An 18710-nucleotide genomic window follows, 5' to 3' on the forward strand; every position below is an offset into this window, starting at 1 on the left:
ACATGCGAACTGCTGCTCCATTCATTTAAATGGAAGCTCCGTAAATAGCTGAGCGATGTATTAGACTCTGGAACCCCATAGAGATGGAGCGGTAGTGTGCATGCCCCACCAGCTGCTCCATTCATTTCAAGGTGGGACCCCGTTTTTGTGATTTGTGGGGGGCCCAGTGGCAGGACCCCCACTAATCTAATAGTCATCCCGTATCAGGTGGATAGGGGATAACTTCTCACAATTGGAAAACCCCTTTAAGTATATGAGAAAGTTACAGAAATATTTAGTCCTTTTTAGAGCTCAACAGTAAATAGCCTGGCCACTAGGTGGCAACATTTCAGCAAGCAAACTCAGCTCATCTGAGCCGCGCAGTGGTATCCAAGGGCGCTGAGCAAGAATCCAAAATTCCATTACAGGGCAAGGCATTGCACACAACAACCGCAGGGTTAGACGTGGCCTCCTATGATAGTCAGTGACTCATTGTATCTGTTTATTGTTGTTTTCTATAATTATTTTATGTCATTACCTGCACTTAGAAAAGATTGATATGTTTTTATCTTTAGCTTTCACAAGCTCTCAACCTCACGCACCCGTCTCATCTGGAAACAGGCCTGGAGTTCTCAATGGGACCTTGCTAAACCCCTGTCCAGACCAGTGCCCCAATGGTAAGTCTGGCCCCAAGATAACCTCCAGCACACATCACCAGGACTCTCAAAGTCCTACTAAAAGGGTTGTACAGGATTAGAAAAACATAGCTTCTGTATTCCAGAAACAGCGCCACACCTGTCCATGGGTTGCATCTGGTCAGGGCCGGCCTTAGGTGTTCAGGCACCCTGTGCGAGGGCGCCTGAACACCTTGTGGCGCCCCCCCCAAAAGAGAAAAAAAAACATTGCTTGTTGCTGGCATCATGGCATAGGCTGGCTGGCTATCCAACCAAGTAGTTACCAGCCCGCACACCCCAAAGGCCGGTGTAACGTTATACCTACCTACTTCGTGAGATTTCCCTACCCTCGTCACTTCCGGTTGCACCGGACATGATGTAAGGAGGTGTGCAGCGCCGCACAGGCGCACAACGACAAGTTAGGGAAATTTCACAGCAGAGTGCGCATGCGCCAGGAGTTTTGCTGGCGGTTAGAATAGGAAAAAATTATGGGCCAGTGCGCAGGCGCAGTGATCGGATGGATGTTCTCAGCTGAACACCGTCCGACACTGCGCATGCACCGGGAGCCTCACCAGCGGTTAGGGAAGGGAAAAATTACGTACGGGCCAGTGCTTTTTCCCTACCCTAACCGCTGGTGAGGCTCCCAGCGCATGCGCAGTGTCGGCCGGTGTCCAGCTGAGAACATCCATCTAATCACCGCGCCTGCGCACTGGCCCATAATTTTTCCCTACCCTAACCGCCGGCGAGGCTCCCAGCGCATGCGCACTCTGCTGTGAAATTTCCCTAACCTGTCATTGTGCGCCTGCGTGGCGCTGCAGGCTCCCGGCGCATGCGCACTCTGCTGTGAAATTTCCCTAACCCATCGTTGTGCGCCTGCGTGGTGCTGATTACCTCCTCACGTCATGTCCGGTGCGACCAGAAGTGACGAGAGTAGGGAAATCTCACGAGGTAGGGAAGTGTAACGTTACAACGGCCCTGGTGTGCCGTCATTAATTTTCCCTCCATGGGCACAACAATGTTAGCACCTGTGCCTATAACATAGTTCAGAAGGTGCTAGAAAACACAATGGGAAGATTTATCATTCCCCCTGCACCAGAATTGTAGCACTAAGAAGCCACACATTTTTGCACAAGCTTTGTTTTGCTAAAACAATTGTGACTTTTTGCTCAGTTTTGCAGGGTAAATTGGGCAGGGTATGGATCAGATTTCTAGTGCATGCATGTAAATTACTATAAGGTAACTTACCTTATTGTCCGGTTCGACAGTCTCCAGGGCAGTCCTTCAGTCTCTCTGGGCTAGGGCGGGCTGTAGTCGGCAGACCTTGACGCGGTGAGTGACACAGGAACAAGCAGGATGCGAGCGGAGCGCCTGCTGCTCCAGTCCTACACACTGGCCAATCAGCAGCAGGATCTTTGCGCTGCGAAAAGCTGATTGGCCAGTGTGAACTGTCTGTGAAATGGTGCAGACGTGCCAGACGCACGGCACGGAGAATCATCAGGAGACAGGTCAGACACAGGAGAGGGGGAATCAGGTCAGACAGGGGAGGGGGAGGGGGCGGGGGCCCGCCACGAGGCAGAACACAAGTGCCGCCTCTCCTGCCGCATATTACACTGCGAGCTGTCGGCCGCTCTGCGCTTCTGTTGCTTTGGCGCCCTGTGCGGCCGCACAGCCCGCACACCCCAAAGGCCGGCCCTGCATCTGGTATTACAGCTAAGCATCATGGAAGTGAATGAGCTGCAATAGCATGCACAACCTGCAGGCAGGAGTGGCGCTGTTTGCAAGAAAGCAACCATGTTTTTCTAATCCTATTCAACCTCGTTTTGGTCTGCAGACTTTGGCTGCGGTGAAACTACAGCTCCCAGCATGCCCTGCCTTCTAAAACCAAAGAAGTATAAAAACTAGGGGTGAAGATTTCTCACAGGGAATACTGTGCCAGAGGGCAGAGGATCAAATAAAATTACAGATTAAATGAGGCAGATAACAGCTGAAACAAGACAAGCATAGCACAGAAGCTGTCTCTGCACGCTGAGCCGGATCATTCACCCATTATTTACTCTGCTGTATTATTTCTCTCAAATTTCTGGTGTAAATTTTCCTAAATAGTTTGCATGGGAGAAAATAAATTGGTTCTGAGGGGCAAAGCTTGTTTAAAGTAGATCTATATTTTTTCCTGTTTGAAGTCACTATAGTAACGAGGAGGAGAAGCTGAGCTCGGGGATATATAGTTTTCTATTATTTGGTTCAGTTTTTCATATAAAAAGGGACAATTATAGAAAAAGCCTGTGAGTCCTGCTTTTCCCCGCCCACACACTCTGAGAGCTGTCAATCACTGCGTGTGGAAGGGAAAAGCAGGACTCACAGGCTTTTGCAACAATTCAGCCTTTTCACGTGAAAAAACTGAAGGAAACCAATGAAAATGATATATCCCCGAGCTCAGAATTTCCCCCTCTATAACATGCTGCCTTCAGATAGAGACCTGACAGATCCACTTTAAGAATCAGTAAGTGACAAGCAGAGGTTTAAGTGGAAGATCCTGAGCCTCAGTGCAACTGTCTGTGACAAAGCCCCCCACCTACCATGCGCCATTCATTTGTAATGCTTATCTCCTGCATTCTCTACACTCCCTGTACTTGGCTACTGCTTACTTGTTTCTGTTTCTGGGAAAGCTGGGTGACAGCCAATAAAAATAGCCAGCATTCCAGTCCAGTAGTAGTCATTCTGGAGCCTATTAAACCAATCAATTATGGGAGCAGCTGTAGCAGTCATACTGGTTATCACCCAGCCTTCCCTGAGAGTGATATATATGTTAAATCAACACATGAATGGTTTTTGCTTTACAGGTCTTTTTGGAAGTCCTCCTTGTGCCTGTGGAAGTGAGTATAAAGAAAAAGGGTAAAATTTGATAGAAACAGGGTCGTCAATACTACAGTCAGTAGAACTGTGCTGCCAAATCTCACGGTAATTCATGGTAATGTTCCACAGTGTTTTGTAATTTATAACAAGGGCCCAGTTATTATAATACTGGTCTCCTCATATAAGGCTGAGACCTTTTGGGTCCACTGAAGCTCTAGGTCCAGAGTATGACTGGATCCCTCTGGATTATTGTCTGAGCGTGGTAGACAATGCAAAAACACATCTATGTAGTAGGGAGAAGCCGCACATTGTATAGAATTCTCTGTGACTACAAACTGTGGTCACCCAGAAAGGAGGTCAACTCATGTGGCTGCTCGGCAACCTAAGATGTCAAAAGCAAATAGTCTGTCCACTAGGTGGCAGCATTATAGCAAATTCAGCTCATGTAAGCCGCACAGGCGTATCCAATAAAAACAAAAACACTGGGCCAAAATCAAAGAATTCTATTACAGGGCAAGACACAACAGCCCCAGGGTTAGACGTGGTCTTCTAAGATGACTATATCTGATTATTTTTGTTTTCTATAATTATTTTATGTCATTACCTGCAGCACTTATAAAATGCTGATATTCTTTCTCTTTAGTCTTTACAAACACTCAGCCTCACGCACCCGTCCCATCTGGAAACAGGCCTGCCGTGCTCAATGGGAACTTGGTGAACCCCTGCCCAGACCAGTGCCCCAATGGTAAGTCTGGTCCCAAGATAACCTCCAGCACACATCACCAGGACTGTCAAGGTCCTACTAAATGGGCTGTACAGCATTAGAAAAACATAGCTGCTTTCTTACAGAAACAGCGCCACACCTGTCCATGGGTTGCTTCTGGTATTACAGCCTAGCACCATGGAAGTGAATGAGCTGCAATACCACACGCAGTCTGTGGTCAGGAGTGACGCTGTGTGCAGCCATGTTATTTAACCCTTTTGTGATCTCCAACCTTTGGCTGAGGTGAAACTACAACTTCCAGCATGCCCTGGCAGTCAAAACTAAAGAAGCATAACTATTTAGGCGTTTGAAGATTTCTCACATGGATTACTATGCCAGAGGGCAGAGAATCAAATAAAATCACAGACTAAATGACTCAGATAAAAGCCGAAACAAGCCAAGTCTAACACAGAAGCTGTAACTACACCCTGAGCCATGATCTCTCATGCATCATTTACTCTGCTGTGTTATTTTTTTAAAATTGTTAGCATAAATTTGCCACAATAATTTGCATGGGAAAAAAAAATGGTTCTGAGGTTGATCCATACTTTCCCCTGTCTGATGTGACTATAGAATAGAGGAGGAGAAGCTGAGCTCGGGGATATATCGTTTTCTATGATTCGGTTCAGTTTTTCATATAAAAAGGTAGAATCATAGAAAAAGCCTGTGAGTCCTGCTTCTCCGCCCACACACAGTGATTGACAGCTCTCAGAGTGTGTGGGCGGGAAAAGCAGGACTCACAGGCTTTTGCCATGATTTTGCCTTTTTACATAAAAAAACAGAACAAGATCATAGAAAATTATATATCCCCGAGTTCAGAATTTCCCCCTCTATCATTTACTGCCTTCAGATGGGACCCTGTCAGATCCACTTTAAGGATCAGTAAAATAGAATAGAATAAAAAGAGTGACAACCAGAGGTTTAGGTGGAAGCCCCTGAGCCCCAGTGCAACCATCTGTAACAAAGCCCCCACCTACCATTTGTAATACTGGTGTCCTTTTATCTGCTGCACTCTCTAATTTCTCTGCACTCAGCTACTGCTTACTTATATCTGTTTCTGGGAAAGCTGGATGACAACCAATAAAATTGACCAACAAACCAGTCTCTAAAGAGAATTTTACCCAGCCATTTCTGGAGCCTTTAACACTAAGTGATTATGGGAGCTGTTATAGTGGTCAGACTGGTTATCACCCAGCTTGTGATATACCTAAGAAGAAGAGGACAAATATGTGAAATTAACACATGAATGTTTTTTGCTTCACAGGTCTTTTGGGAAACCCTCCTTGTGTCTGTGGGGGTGAGTATAAAGAAAAAGGGTACAATTTGATGGAAACGTCAAATACAACAGGGTCGTCAATACTGCAGTTAGTTAGTTTTCATGGTAATGCTTCACAGTGTCACATGGTGATGGTACATACTGAGGTGGACACACATATCGTAGGAACCCATAGCAAATCTCAGAATGAAGTCCACCAAATGGAGTCCAAAACTGTGAAAAATTCCATATTATACAGCGCCTTCACATTTTGTTATGTTGCTATTTGTGCTAAAATCTAAAAAAAAATCTATGCATGTCAGAGAAAAGCCGAGGCATGAGGAGGAAAGAACTGCCTGTAGCGCTCAGAGACAGGATTGTGTGGAGGCTCAGATCTGGAGAAAAATAAGGGAGACTGGTCAGAGTTGAGGAAAAGCTGAATGAAGCAAAGTACAGAGATATTCTTATAATAAAACGCTAATTCAGAGTGCTCTGGACCTCAGACTTGGCCAAAGCTTCACCTTCCAACAAGACAATCACCCAAAGCACACAGCCAAGGGAACACAGCAGTGGCTGATGGACATTTTTCTGTAAATGTCCTTGAGTGGCCCAGCCAGAGCCCTGACCTGAACCCAATGGAACATCTCAATAGAGAGACCTGAAAATGGCTGTCCACCGACGGTCCCCATCCAACTTGACAGAGTTTGAGAGGATCTGCAGAGAAGACTGACAGAAAAACCTAAATCCGGGTGCAAACTTTGTGGTATCATCCCCAAGAAGACTGGAGGCTGTAATCGTTGCCAAATGGGCTTCAACTAAGTCCTGAATGAAAAGTGTGAATACTTATATCAATGCAAGATTTTGGGATATTGAAGGCAGAAAAACTGGATTTTTTTTTTATGTTAGCACGAGGAGGAACATAAGAAAATGTGAAAAAAGTGAAAGGGTCTGAAGACTTTCTGAATGCTTTGTATCTGTATAGGAAAAGCAATCCAGTTTCTATGCAATATCTCCCCCAAATCGTGCAAAGACAATCTTTCTTCATCTCCCCCCCTTCCCCAAAGTTTCTATCCTGAAGATGCAGAATTTTGTGTGATATTTTATCAAGCTTCTTGCAGACGTGTATGGTGTAGGGTGAAGAACCTTGTCCTCAATGAAAAATGTATAACAAGGCCCAAACTATCATGAGTCATTCATAATGCTGGTCTTCTCATTTGAGTCATGAGTCATATAAGGCTGAGACCTTTTGGGTCTCCTGAAGCTCTAGATCCAGAGTATGACTCTCCATCCCTCTGGCTTATCGTCTGAGTGTGATAGACAATGCAAAAACACATCTATGTAGTATGGAGAGGCCGCGCATTGTATAGAATTCCCTGTGACTACTTCAGTACATGACGTTACATGGACACAAATTGTGGTCACCCAGACAGGAAGTCAAGTGGTAAAGTCCAGAACCCAGGAAAATGCTCTAAGGGGGGAGGCAACAGGAGGACTAAACATAGGTTCTATGCAGGTATATAATGCGCACTATACTACGTGCATGGAGACATTTTGAGCTTGTATACTAACTGCTAATGTTTCTGCTCAATCTGTTAGTGACCAGACACTGAGCCTCTGGTGAACTATGGACGCAGCCTATAAAGAACAGGTCAGTATGGGGAGTGTTAAATATGATAGAAGTATCTGGTTTTATTAAAGAGACCAAAAGATTCATGAGCAGCTGTCAGCAAGATCAACCCTATAAACCCAGGTATACTGCCTGGCAGAGTTGATCCTGCTGATTAAAATGATACCTGTCTTGTGAAAATCGGTTGCAGCGTTCCTGAGAAGAAGAAAAAAGACTTTTACTCTTTATGTAAATGAGGGCTTGCACAGAGAGGCGGGGCCAGCACTGGAAAGCTGGAGAGCTGAGGCTCTAGGCTCCGCCCCTCAGAGCACTGAAACTTTCATTTGCTTAAAGAACAAAAGTATTTTTTCTTGGGAACACAGCAATTGATTTTTACAAGGTAGATGTCATTTTAATCAGCAGGATCAACCCTAACAGATAGTATACTCTGTTCAATAGAGTTGATCCTGCTGATAGTGTTCTTTAAAGGGGAGTTCCAGTTCCAGATGTGTGGTACCTTCCAATTGAAACCAGACCATTCAGAAACTACAGAAATAAAGTATTGTTTAATGATTTTTAATTTAAAAACCACTCAAGAACTTTGACCCTTTTAGGATTGTGAGAAAACTTTCTTTTATGTTCTTTCCAAATGGGATATAAGAAAGACACCCCTGTATAAAGTGTAATGTCTTAAAAGGGGTTGGTCCATCTGGATATCTCCTTTTCTTGGTGCGTAGTCCACCATTTTTTTTAATAGGAACTACCTAGTCTGTAGTCATTGTATGCCCCCATCTCCCCCCCTGTATGCTGTCTGTATTCCTCACATCCCCTCCCCTGTATGCTGTCTGTATGCCCCCCATCTCCTCCCCTGTATGCTGTCTGTATGCCCCCATCTCCTCCACTGTATATTGTCTGTATGCCCCCCATCCCCTCCCCTGTATTTTGTCTGTATGCCCCCCATCCCCTCCCCTGTATGTTGTCTGTATGCACCCCCATCCCCTCCCCTGTATCTTGTCTGTATGCCCCCCAATCCCCTCCCCTGTATGTTGTCTGTATGCCCTAATATTGTAGTACATATGGACTTGTCCTAATAAGAAAACCTTTACGTTTTTTGAGCTCCAATGATCCTTATATTTGCCCTTTGTGTTTGTATTGCAGGACATGTCCAGAAGGGCGGCACCGTAGATCCTATATACATCCACCATGTGACCTCAGCCCCGGATACAGGGGCCTCAAACTTTTTATAAATAAAAACCATTATTATCAGCATGAAGCCTTGAATCTCTGTCTCAGTGCTTGGAGATGAATGTTCTGCATTTTCCTGAAGCTCTAAGGGAGTAAATTTCCCCAGTGATGCAGTAATACACCCCGTAGTCCTGTATTCCCATGTATGTCATTCAGGACACTGGGAAAGCTGGGTGACAATTCCTATGGAAGTTATAAAGGCAGCTTTATGATGCAGTGATTCCTAATCTGTGGCTGATGCAAGACTACAACTTACAGCATGTTGTGTCAGCTATTTATGCCATATTTCCAGTACCTAGCTGAACCGGTCTGATAGCCTACATTATTATTGATATAATCAATCACAGTCCTGTTACTTATGATGCTAGGCCTGTGGGATTGCTGAGGTGGCACACCCACCAAAGTACCTGGCAAAGACGTGACCCTGTAGCTGCACATAGCTGATCTGCACATATATATGCCGTGTGTCAATATCTATGTAGACCAGAGCTGCATTCACCATTCTGCTTGTTAACACTGTGGGGTTTCGCTCTGGTAGATAGGGTAAGCGGAGGCAGTACAGAGGCAAAAGACAAGTTCTTAACGCAAAACTTCAGTGTTTATTCACACTTGATGCAAATGCACAAAACAATGCGTTACTTTGTAGTCTTGGTGTTTATTTCACACACAATGGAAAGTACATCTTGGTATTACTTCACACAAATTGAAAAGTTCATATAAGACAAGTCACCTTGATATCAGTTCTGCCTCCAGCAGTCCACGGCAGGCTTTAGGGGGCCTGTTTCCTCGGCCCATGGGTCTCAGCCCTCCAACCTGGCCCCAAGCCTCAGATCCCAACACAGAGATCCTGCTGCTGAACCCAGCTGCCTATTTAAGGACAGCCAGGTGCTGCCAAAAACCCAGACCGGCACTTAAAATCCAGTCTGGTATTTGACCCCACCTGGCTGTAAATCAGCCCAGCAGCACACGTTGGGAGGAAAATACCTGTTTTGCCAGACCATTCCCCTCACTGTGTCATATACACCCCCCCCCCCACCCCTTTGTTTAACCCTGAGGGGGTGAACACTCGCCAGACAATATAGTCGGGACAGGGCATCCACGTTTCCCTGGAACCAGTCTGCCCTGTGTTCCAATGCAAATTTAAAGTTCTGTAGGGAAAGGAACCATCTGGTGACCCGGGAATTTCTGTCTTTGGCCTGGCTCATCAACTTGAGAGGGGAGTGGTTGTCACTAGGCGGAATTTTCTCCCCAAAAAATAAGAACGGAGAGACTCGAGGGCCCACTTGATAGCCAGGCACTCTCTCTCCACTATACTGTACCTGGTCTCGGCTGGAGTGAGCTTACGGCTGAGGAAGACAATGAGATGCTCCTCCCCGTTGACCTCCTGAGACAGTACAGCATCAAGACCTACTTCGAAGGCATCGGTCTGTACTATAAATTCCTTTTTGAAGTCGGGCGTCACCAAAACCGGGGACCCGCACAGGGAACACTTCAAAGCGAAAAAAAAAAGTCTCTTCTGCCTGATCATCCCAGTGAACCATAACTGACTTGCGTCCCATTAAGAGCCCTGTCAATGGCGCGGCCACTGTAGCAAAGTGGGGGGCAAACCTCATGTAATAGCCCACCATTCCCAAGAACGACTTTATTGCCTATTAGTGACAGGTCGGGGCCAATTCTGTGTCGCCTCTATTTTGTTCACTTGGGGTTTGATGACCCCACGCCCAATGACATACCCCAGGCATTTACTCTCCTCTAACCCTATAGCACATTTTTTGGGGTTAGCAGTTAGTCCAGCCTTTCGAAGGGAGCCCACTACAGCCTGCACTTTGGGTAGAAGAAGAAGAAGAAAATCCCTTTATTGTCCCTCAGTGGGGAAATTTTGGCATAACAGCAGCAATCACATCATTCACAACAGGAGCAAAATAAGAGCAAAATACAAGAAAAACATAACACAGAATTCACTTTAAAAATTCACTACTGGGTTTCTGGGAACAGTGGTGGTTATAAATCCTAACCACTGCTGGGAGGAAGAACCTCTGATAATGTTCCTTCGTGCACCTAGGATGCAGCAGTCTGTCACTGAAGGAGTTCTCCAGCTCCACAATACCTTCGTGCATGGGGTGGGAGACATTGTCTAACAGTGATGTTAATTTTACTAGAGTTCTTCTGTCACCCACCTCCTGCCCTGGATCAAGGGGACAATCTAGGACAGAGCTGGCCTTCTTAATGAGCTTATCTACTCTCTGTCTCTCAGCCACAGATAAGCTGCTCCCCCAATAAACCACACCATAGAATATGGCTGATGCCAACACTGAGTCAAAGAAGGTCTTTAGGAGCATCCCCTGCACTCCAAAGGACCTCAGTCTCCTCAACAGATAGAGTCTGCTCTGACCCTTTTTGAAAAGAGCATCAGTGTTATGGCTCCAGTCCGGTTTGTTGTTCAGGTAAACACCCAGGTACTTATAAGAGTCCACCACCTCAATGTCCGTTCCCCGTATGTTCACCGGAACCAAAGCAGAGGACCTGTGTCTGTGGAAATCCACCACCAGCGCCTTGGTTTTGCCCGCGTTGATCTGGAGCTGGTTCCGCTGACACCAGTCCACAAAATCTTGTGTCCCCTGTCTGTACTCTGAATCGTCTTCACCTGTTATAAGGCCGACTATAGCGTACCAACGATCTGGACGAAGCACAATGTCCATAAGTCATTAAAAAGGGGCGGGGGCGCCATGCAGACCAAAGGATAAGACCTTATATTGATACAGCCCCTCAGGTGTGATAAAGGCAGTTTTCTCTTCGAAAAAAACGCCCACAGCATCAGACGTCAGTAAGGGGTGAAGAGCCACGTGAATTTGGAAGTCAAAGTATCAGGCAGCCATTATCCGTGTTGATGGACTTCTAACCGTGAGATAGACATTTATAATTGATATCATCTACCTGTCTTCTCTATCTTTTATTGGCACCTACTTACCATATTGTTTTTCTGCATTCATCTGTTTGCATCTACTTCTAGCATCTTATTGATTCATTCATACGAAACCATTGTAGTGGGGGAAACGCGTCGGGATCTCCGGGGGGGTCATTCCCCCTGAACACCTTTAGGGTTATTTAGGGAATAACAGCTGAGGAACGAGGACAGAGAGTCTCCACCATTAGAATTCTTTTCTGGGCTGAGGGGTATTACAGGGTGACAACTAGGGTAAGCTTATCCCCCTCCCCCTGAGACTCCCACCCATTCCTCACCATACATATATATTCTGTGACATCTATGTTATTAAGTGTGGTATCTGTTAGATTGGTATCCTAATCCAATCATAGTTTGGGCATTAGGTTTTAAAAAGTTATATTAAACATTATAATTTTAAGGGTCGAATTTTTGTGAACATAAATAATTTTTTATTTGATTTAATTAGACCTATACATCATCTTTAAACATTTTATTGTATGTAAATTACAATTTTCTCTTTGGCAGCCTCTGTTGAGGGCACCTGCCAGTACCTTTTTGTGAGGTCCAAAACAGAAAAATACGGCGCTTGTCCTAACCTCTCGATGAGCTCATTCACCCGGGGCATGAGATATGCATCGAATTTGGAAACCTCGTTAAGTTTTCGAAAGTCGTTACAAAACCGCAACGTTCCGTCCGGCTTGGGTATCAATAGGACTGGCCCACTCTCTTTTTGACTCCTCAATGACGTCTAGCTGCAAAATTAGCTGCACCTTCTCCGATATGGCTTGTCGCCGAGCCTTGGGTACCAAGTATGGTTTTAATCTGACTTTTGTCTGAGGCTCAGTGACAATGTCATGCTGGATTATGGAAGTGCATCCAGGGAGGTCTGAGAACACATCAGTGTTCCGACTAATGAACTCCCTGGCCTCCTGAGTCTGTTTAGAGGAGAGGCTGTCAGCAATTTTTACTGTAGCAGCCACCTCTCTTGCATCAGACAGAAGGGCCGGTACCTCTTCTCCTAAAAAACCCAGCCGCGAGCTGTCTTCTGTACAGGTTTCCCTATCTTTCCACGGTTTGAGAAAATTCACATGGTACACCTGCTCTGGCTTTTGCCATCCTGGTGTCACCACCAGACATCTGAGAAGCTCTGACAGATGCCTTTCAGAACCTCCTCCTTGAGCTTCCTTTGTTTTGCTTTCAGTTCCTCATCTCGTTAGCCTCTCTCAGCTGTCATGTAGTTGTACTGATTGCATCCCTTTAAATTCCTCCCCATAGTGCATCAGTTTGCGGTTTATATTACTTCCTGGAGTGTGTGTGCATGCTGAGCCTACTTCCCAGTCTTCTACAAGATAAGTGTTGTGCATTCATTTGTGTTTTTCTGTTTGCTGGATGCCAGGTGACCCTGACTCCCTCTGTATCTAGTGTAGGGAGCTGGTGGTCGTGTCCCCTCACTATTATAGGGTGTTCAGGTGTTAGACAGTCGAGGTACGAGGATATGCGATCATCTACCATTGGGATTTTCGCATAGGCTGAGCAGTCAGGGAGAGTGCCAGGTCTGATACAGGGGTCTCCCTTTTTGTTCCTCATTTATGGATCCAGTAAGTCGTATATTCATTTTGTGTTGTCTTGTTACCTGTACACCTTCCGTGACATTATAAACCGCCAAAACCGTCTCAAGCATGGATCCAGTTTCACTTTTGACTGAACGCTTGCAGGGTCTTTCATTGGAGGTAGCAGATCTCCGTAAGACTCTTTCTCAGTTTCAAGTGACCGGTTCAGCTTGTGTTCATGGAGTTTGTTCTGAGCCTAAGATCTCGCTCCCGGATACGTTCTCCGGGGGTAGTGAGAATTTTGTGCGTTTTAGAGAGGCTTGCAAACTCAATTTTCGCCTTCTTTCCCATTCCTCTGGTGATGAGGAACGGAGGGTGGGGATCATTATATCGCTGCTCAGGGGTAACGCTCAGTCCTGGCCCTTTTCGCTGCCGGTGGGGGCACGGCCCCTCCGTTCAGTGGATGAATTCTTTTTAGCACTGGGTCAGATATATGATGATCCGGATCGTATTGCTCTGGCTGAGTCTAGACTACGTCTGTTATGCCAGGGTAAACAATCCGCAGAGATATACTGCTCAGAATTTCGGAGATAGGCAGCTGATACTGGTTGGAATGATGCTGCACTCCGAAGTCAATTTTGCCATGGTCTTTAAGAGGGATTGAAAGATGCATTTGCCTTTCATGAGAGGCCTATCTCCTTGGACTCTGCCATGTCTCGGGCCGTTCGTATTGACAGGCGTCTTAGAGAGAGAGGAGAGATCACTCCTTCCTGTCATACTCAATCCCGGGACAGTGCAGCGGTCTCATTCAGTGCGCAGGGGTCTCAGTCGCTGTCAACCCGTTCTGAGCAGGAGCCCATGCAGCTGGGGTTGATTGCCTCTGACAATAGAAGATTCAGCCCGCATGGGAAGGTTTGTTTTTGTTGTGGAGGTATAAATCCTTTGGCAAATGTTTGTCCCTCTAGGAGATTCAGGCAGTCTTTTGAGAATAATAAAGAAACAAAAAGGAAAAAATCCTTTAAAATATTCCATCTGTTAACCTTGGCAGGGTTGAGGCGGAAATTGAAGGTTTTCCGCTTGCTTGTAGTTCCCGTTTTGTCCTGCCTGCCAGGGTGGCGCTAGAGAGCAAGAACATTTTTTGTGAGATTTTTGTAGATAGTGGAGCAGCTGTCAATCTCATTGATAATCAATTTGCGATAACTCATGGTTTCCAGGTATGCACTTTGGGAAAGGATATTCCTGTTTTTGCTATTGATTCCGCTCCACTTTCTCAGAAATCATTAAAGGGCATAGTTCACAATATCCGTTTAATTGTGAGTGATGCTCATGTTGAGGATGTGTCATGTTTCGTCCTTAGCGGATTGCCTACTCCTCTAGTGTTGGGGCTACCCTGGCTCACTAAACATAACCCCACCATTGATTGGCAAGCGAGGCAAATAAATGGTTGGAGTGACTTTTGCAGAGAGAATTGCCTCACGACATCTGTTTCTGAGGTTTCTACTAAGACTGTACCATCTTTTCTCTCAGAATTTTCGGATGTCTTCTCTGAGAGTGGAGTTCAGGATTTGCCCCCGCACAGGGAGTACGATTGCCCTATTTATCTCATCCCAGGCGCCAAGCTGCCTAAATCTCGTTTATACAATCTCTCCCAACCTGAAAGGGTCGCTATGCGTGCTTATATCTCTGAGAGTCTGAGAAAAGGACACATACGACCCTCAAAGTCACCTGTTGCCGCTGGTTTTTTCTTTGTTAAGAAAAAAGATGGTTCTTTAAGACCTTGTCTGGATTTCAGGGAGCTGAACAGTATCACAATTCGTGATCCATATCTGCTTCCTCTGATCCCGGACCTGTTTAACCAGATTGTTGGGGCTAAAGTTTTTTCCAAATTAGATCTAAGAGGGGCATACAACCTGGTCAGGGTCAGAGAAGGAGACAAATGGAAGACGGCCTTCAATACCCCTGAGGGCCATTTTGAGAATTTGGTTATGCCTTTTGGTTTGATGAATGCTCCAGCCGTTTTTCAGCATTTCATGAACAGCAATTTTTATCGTTTAATGGGGAAATTTGTATTAGTGTATTTGGATGACATTTTGATTTTTTCTCCTGATTCCAAAACTCATAAAGAACACTTACGTCAGGTCTTGCTCATCCTGCGGGAGAATAAATTATACGCGAAACTGGAAAAATGTGTGTTTGCGGTTCCAGAAATTCAATTTCTCGGGTTTCTTCTCTCCGCTTCTGGTTTTCGCATGGACCCCGAGAAGGTCCGCGCTGTGCTTGAGTGGGAGCTTCCTGAGAATCAGAAGGCGCTGATGCGTTTTTTGGGCTTTGCCAATTATTACAGGAAGTTTATTTTGAATTATTCCTCTGTTGTTAAACCACTCACTGATATGACCAGAAAGAGGGTAGATTTTTCTTCCTGGACGGTAGAGGCGCGTAAGGCCTTCTCTAATATCAAGGAGAGTTTTGCTTCCGCTCCCATCTTGGTACAACCTGATATTTCTCTACCCTTCATAGTTGAGGTTGATGCTTCTGAGGTGGGTGTGGGTGCGGTCTTGTCTCAGGGTTCCTCTCCTGCCAAATGGCGACCGTGTGCCTTTTTCTCGAAGAAACTCTCCTCCGCAGAGAGAAATTACGATGTGGGAGATAGGGAGTTGTTGGCCATCAAGTTGGCTTTTGAGGAAAGGCGCCATTGGCTAGAGGGAGCCAGACACCCTATTACCGTGTTTACTGACCATAAAAATCTAGCCTACTTGGAGTCAGCCAAGCGTCTGAACCCAAGACAGGCCAGATGGTCTTTGTTCTTTTCAAGGTTTAATTTTGTTGTCACGTTCCGCCCTGGGGTTAAGAATGTGAAGGCAGATGCCCTGTCACGTTGTTTTCCGGGAGGTGGGAATTTTGAAGACCCGGGTCCCATTTTGGCTGAAGGTGTGGTGGTCTCTGCTCTTTATCCTGAATTGGAGGCAGAGGTGCAGGTAGCCCAGTCAGAGGCTCCTGATCTTTGTCCTCCTGGGAGGTTGTTTGTGCCTCTCGCTTTAAGACACAAGATTTTTAAGTAACACCACGATACGGTCCTTGCTGGGCACCCGGGGGCAAGAGCCACAGTGGATCTCATCGCTCAGAGATTCTGGTGGCCGGTGCTTCGTAAGTCGGTTGAGGGTTTTGTGGCAGCGAGACCTGCGCTCGTGCCAAAGTCCCTCATTCACGGCCATCAGGTCCTCTCCTTCCCTTACCCATTCCTTCCCGTCCTTGGACACATATGTCCATGGACTTCATAACGGACCTGCCTCGTTCCTTGGGGAAGACTGTGATTCTGGTGGTGGTGGTGGACCGTTTTAGCATGGTGCATTTCATCCCTTTTCCTGGCTTTCCCAATGCTAAGATGCTGGCGCAGGCATTTATTGATCACATTGTCAAATTGCATGGTATTCCTTCAGACATAGTCTCTGATAGGGGCACGCAGTTTGTTTCCAGATTCTGGAAGGCTTTCTGTTTTCGCTTGGGGGTTCGGTTGTCATTCTCTTCTGCTTTCCACCCGCAGTCGAATGGCCAGACAGAGCGCGTCAATCAGAATCTGGAGACATATCTGCGCTGTTTTGTGGCGGAGAATCAAGAGGATTGGTGTTCTTTTTTGTCCCTTGCTGAGTTTGCTTTAAATAACGTCAGGAGTCCTCTGATAAGTCACCATTTTTTGGTGCATATGGGTTTCATTCGCAGTTTGGGACATTCTCGGGAGAGGGGTCTTCTGGTTTACCTGATGAGGACAGATTCTCCTCGTCTTTGTCATCTATTTGGCAAAAGATTCAGGATAATCTAAAGAGCATGAGTGAGAGATATAAGCGTGTGGCGGATAAGAGACGTGTGCCTGGTCCGGACCTGAATGTTGGTGATTTGGTGTGGTTGTCTACTAAGAATATCAAATTGAAGGTTCCCTCCTGGAAGTTGGGTCCTAAGTTTATTGGGCCTTACAAAATCTTGTCTGTCATCAATCCTGTTGCCTACCGTCTTGATCTTCCTCAGACTTGGAAGATCCATAATGTTTTTCATAAGTCCTTATTAAAACCTTATGTCCAACCCATTGTACCCTCGCCTTTGCCTCCTCCTCTGATTATGGTTGATGGTAATCTTGAATTTCAGGTCTCTAGGATTGTGGATTCTCGTGTTGTCCGCGGTTCTCTCCAGTACCTCGTTCATTGGGAGGGTTATGGTCCTGAGGAGAGGATGTGGGTCCCAGTGACGGACATTAAGGCCTCTCGTCTCATCAGGGCTTTCCATAGGTCCCATCCTGAGAAGGTGGGCTCTGAGTGTCCGGAGTCCACTCGTAGAAGGAGGGGTACTGTCACCACCAGACATCTGAGAAGCTCTGACAGATGCCTTTCAGAACCTCCTCCTTGAGCTTCCTTTGTTTTGCTTTCAGTTCCTCATCTAGTTAGCCTCTCTCAGCTGTCATGTAGTTGTACTGATTGCATCCCTTTAAATTCCTCCCCATAGTGCATCAGTTTGCGGTTTATATTACTTCCTGGAGTGTGTGTGCATGCTGAGCCTACTTCCCAGTCTTCTACAAGATAAGTGTTGTGCATTCATTTGTGTTTTTCTGTTTGCTGGATCCCAGATGACCCTGACTCCCTCCGTATCTAGTGTAGGGAGCCGGTGGTCGTGTCCCCTCACTATTATAGGGTGTTCAGGTGTTATACAGTCGAGGTACGAGGATATGCGATCATCTACCATTGGGATTTTCGCATAGGCTGAGCAGTCAGGGAGAGTGCCAGGTCTGATCCAGGGGTCTCCCTTTTTGTTCCTCAGTTTTGGATCCAGTGAGTCGTATATTCATTTTGTGTTGTCTTGTTACCTGTACACCTTCCGTGACACCTGGCTAGTGTACCTTGTAGTTTACCTCTCCAACTTTTTCAATTACTTCGTAGGGTCCCTGCCACCTAGCCAGGTACTTACTGTCCATGGTCGGTACCAGAACCAAAACCCGATCTCCCGGGTTAAAGATCCAGACCCAAGCCTGCCGATTATAAACTTTGAGCTTGCTGAGCTGCCTCCATATGGTCTCTTACAAGAGGCAACACTGTTTCCATACGTTCCTGCATCTGGGTGATGTATTCAATAATACTTTTATTCAGGGTGGGTTGTTGCTCCCACGCCTCTTTGGCTATGTCCAACAGACCATGAGGATTTCTGCCGTATAGCAGTTCGAAGGGCTAAAACTTAGTAGAGGCCTGGAGCAACTCTCGCACTGCGAACATAAGATAGGGCAGAAGGAGGTCCCAATCCTTCCCATCCTTAGACACCACTCTTTTTAACATTTTTTATAATGTTTGGTTAAACCTTTCTACGGAGTCGTCAGTTTGCTGATCAAAAAACGAATGTCCGTAGCTATTTAATGTGCAGCAACTTACAGAGTTCCCTCATGACCTTGGACATAAAAGGGGTCCCCTGCAAAATTCATCCACCTCTCTAAACACACTGGGCCAGTAAAACCGTTGTAATATCTGGTCCTGTGTTTTCTGCATTCCCAGATGACCCCCGAGAACATGTTGGTGGGCTAACTCTAACACGAGTTTGTGATAAGCCTAGGGCACCACCAACTGTTTAATATGTTCACCCCGCAGCTGGTTTACCCGATACAGCATATTCTAATGAACCACAAAACAGGGAAACATCAACTCGGCCCCAGGTTGTTGTGGTTCACCATCAATTATTACCACATTCTCCCAGGCTCGGGATAGGGTTGGGTCCCGGTGTTGTGCTGTACTGAAATTTTCGTTGAGGTCTCCCACCATTACACTCAGCGGGGTTGTCTCCCCATCTTCCACCGAAGTCGCAGTCACCTCT

At 46.1% G+C, this 18710-nt stretch overlaps 1 long non-coding RNA gene across 1 annotated transcript; it reads left to right on the forward strand.

The window, feature by feature from the left end:
* Nucleotides 1–553: 553 nt before the first annotated feature.
* LOC122946014 lies at nt 554–8399 on the forward strand. The gene is made up of 6 exons (XR_006391199.1): nt 554–656; nt 3494–3526; nt 4150–4251; nt 5534–5566; nt 7121–7172; nt 8289–8399. It is a non-coding gene; the product is annotated as an uncharacterized LOC122946014 (long non-coding RNA).
* Nucleotides 8400–18710: the final 10311 nt, after the last annotated feature.

The sequence above is a fragment of the Bufo gargarizans genome, chromosome 9 (genome assembly GCF_014858855.1).
Source record: "Bufo gargarizans isolate SCDJY-AF-19 chromosome 9, ASM1485885v1, whole genome shotgun sequence".
NCBI lineage: Eukaryota > Metazoa > Chordata > Amphibia > Anura > Bufonidae > Bufo > Bufo gargarizans.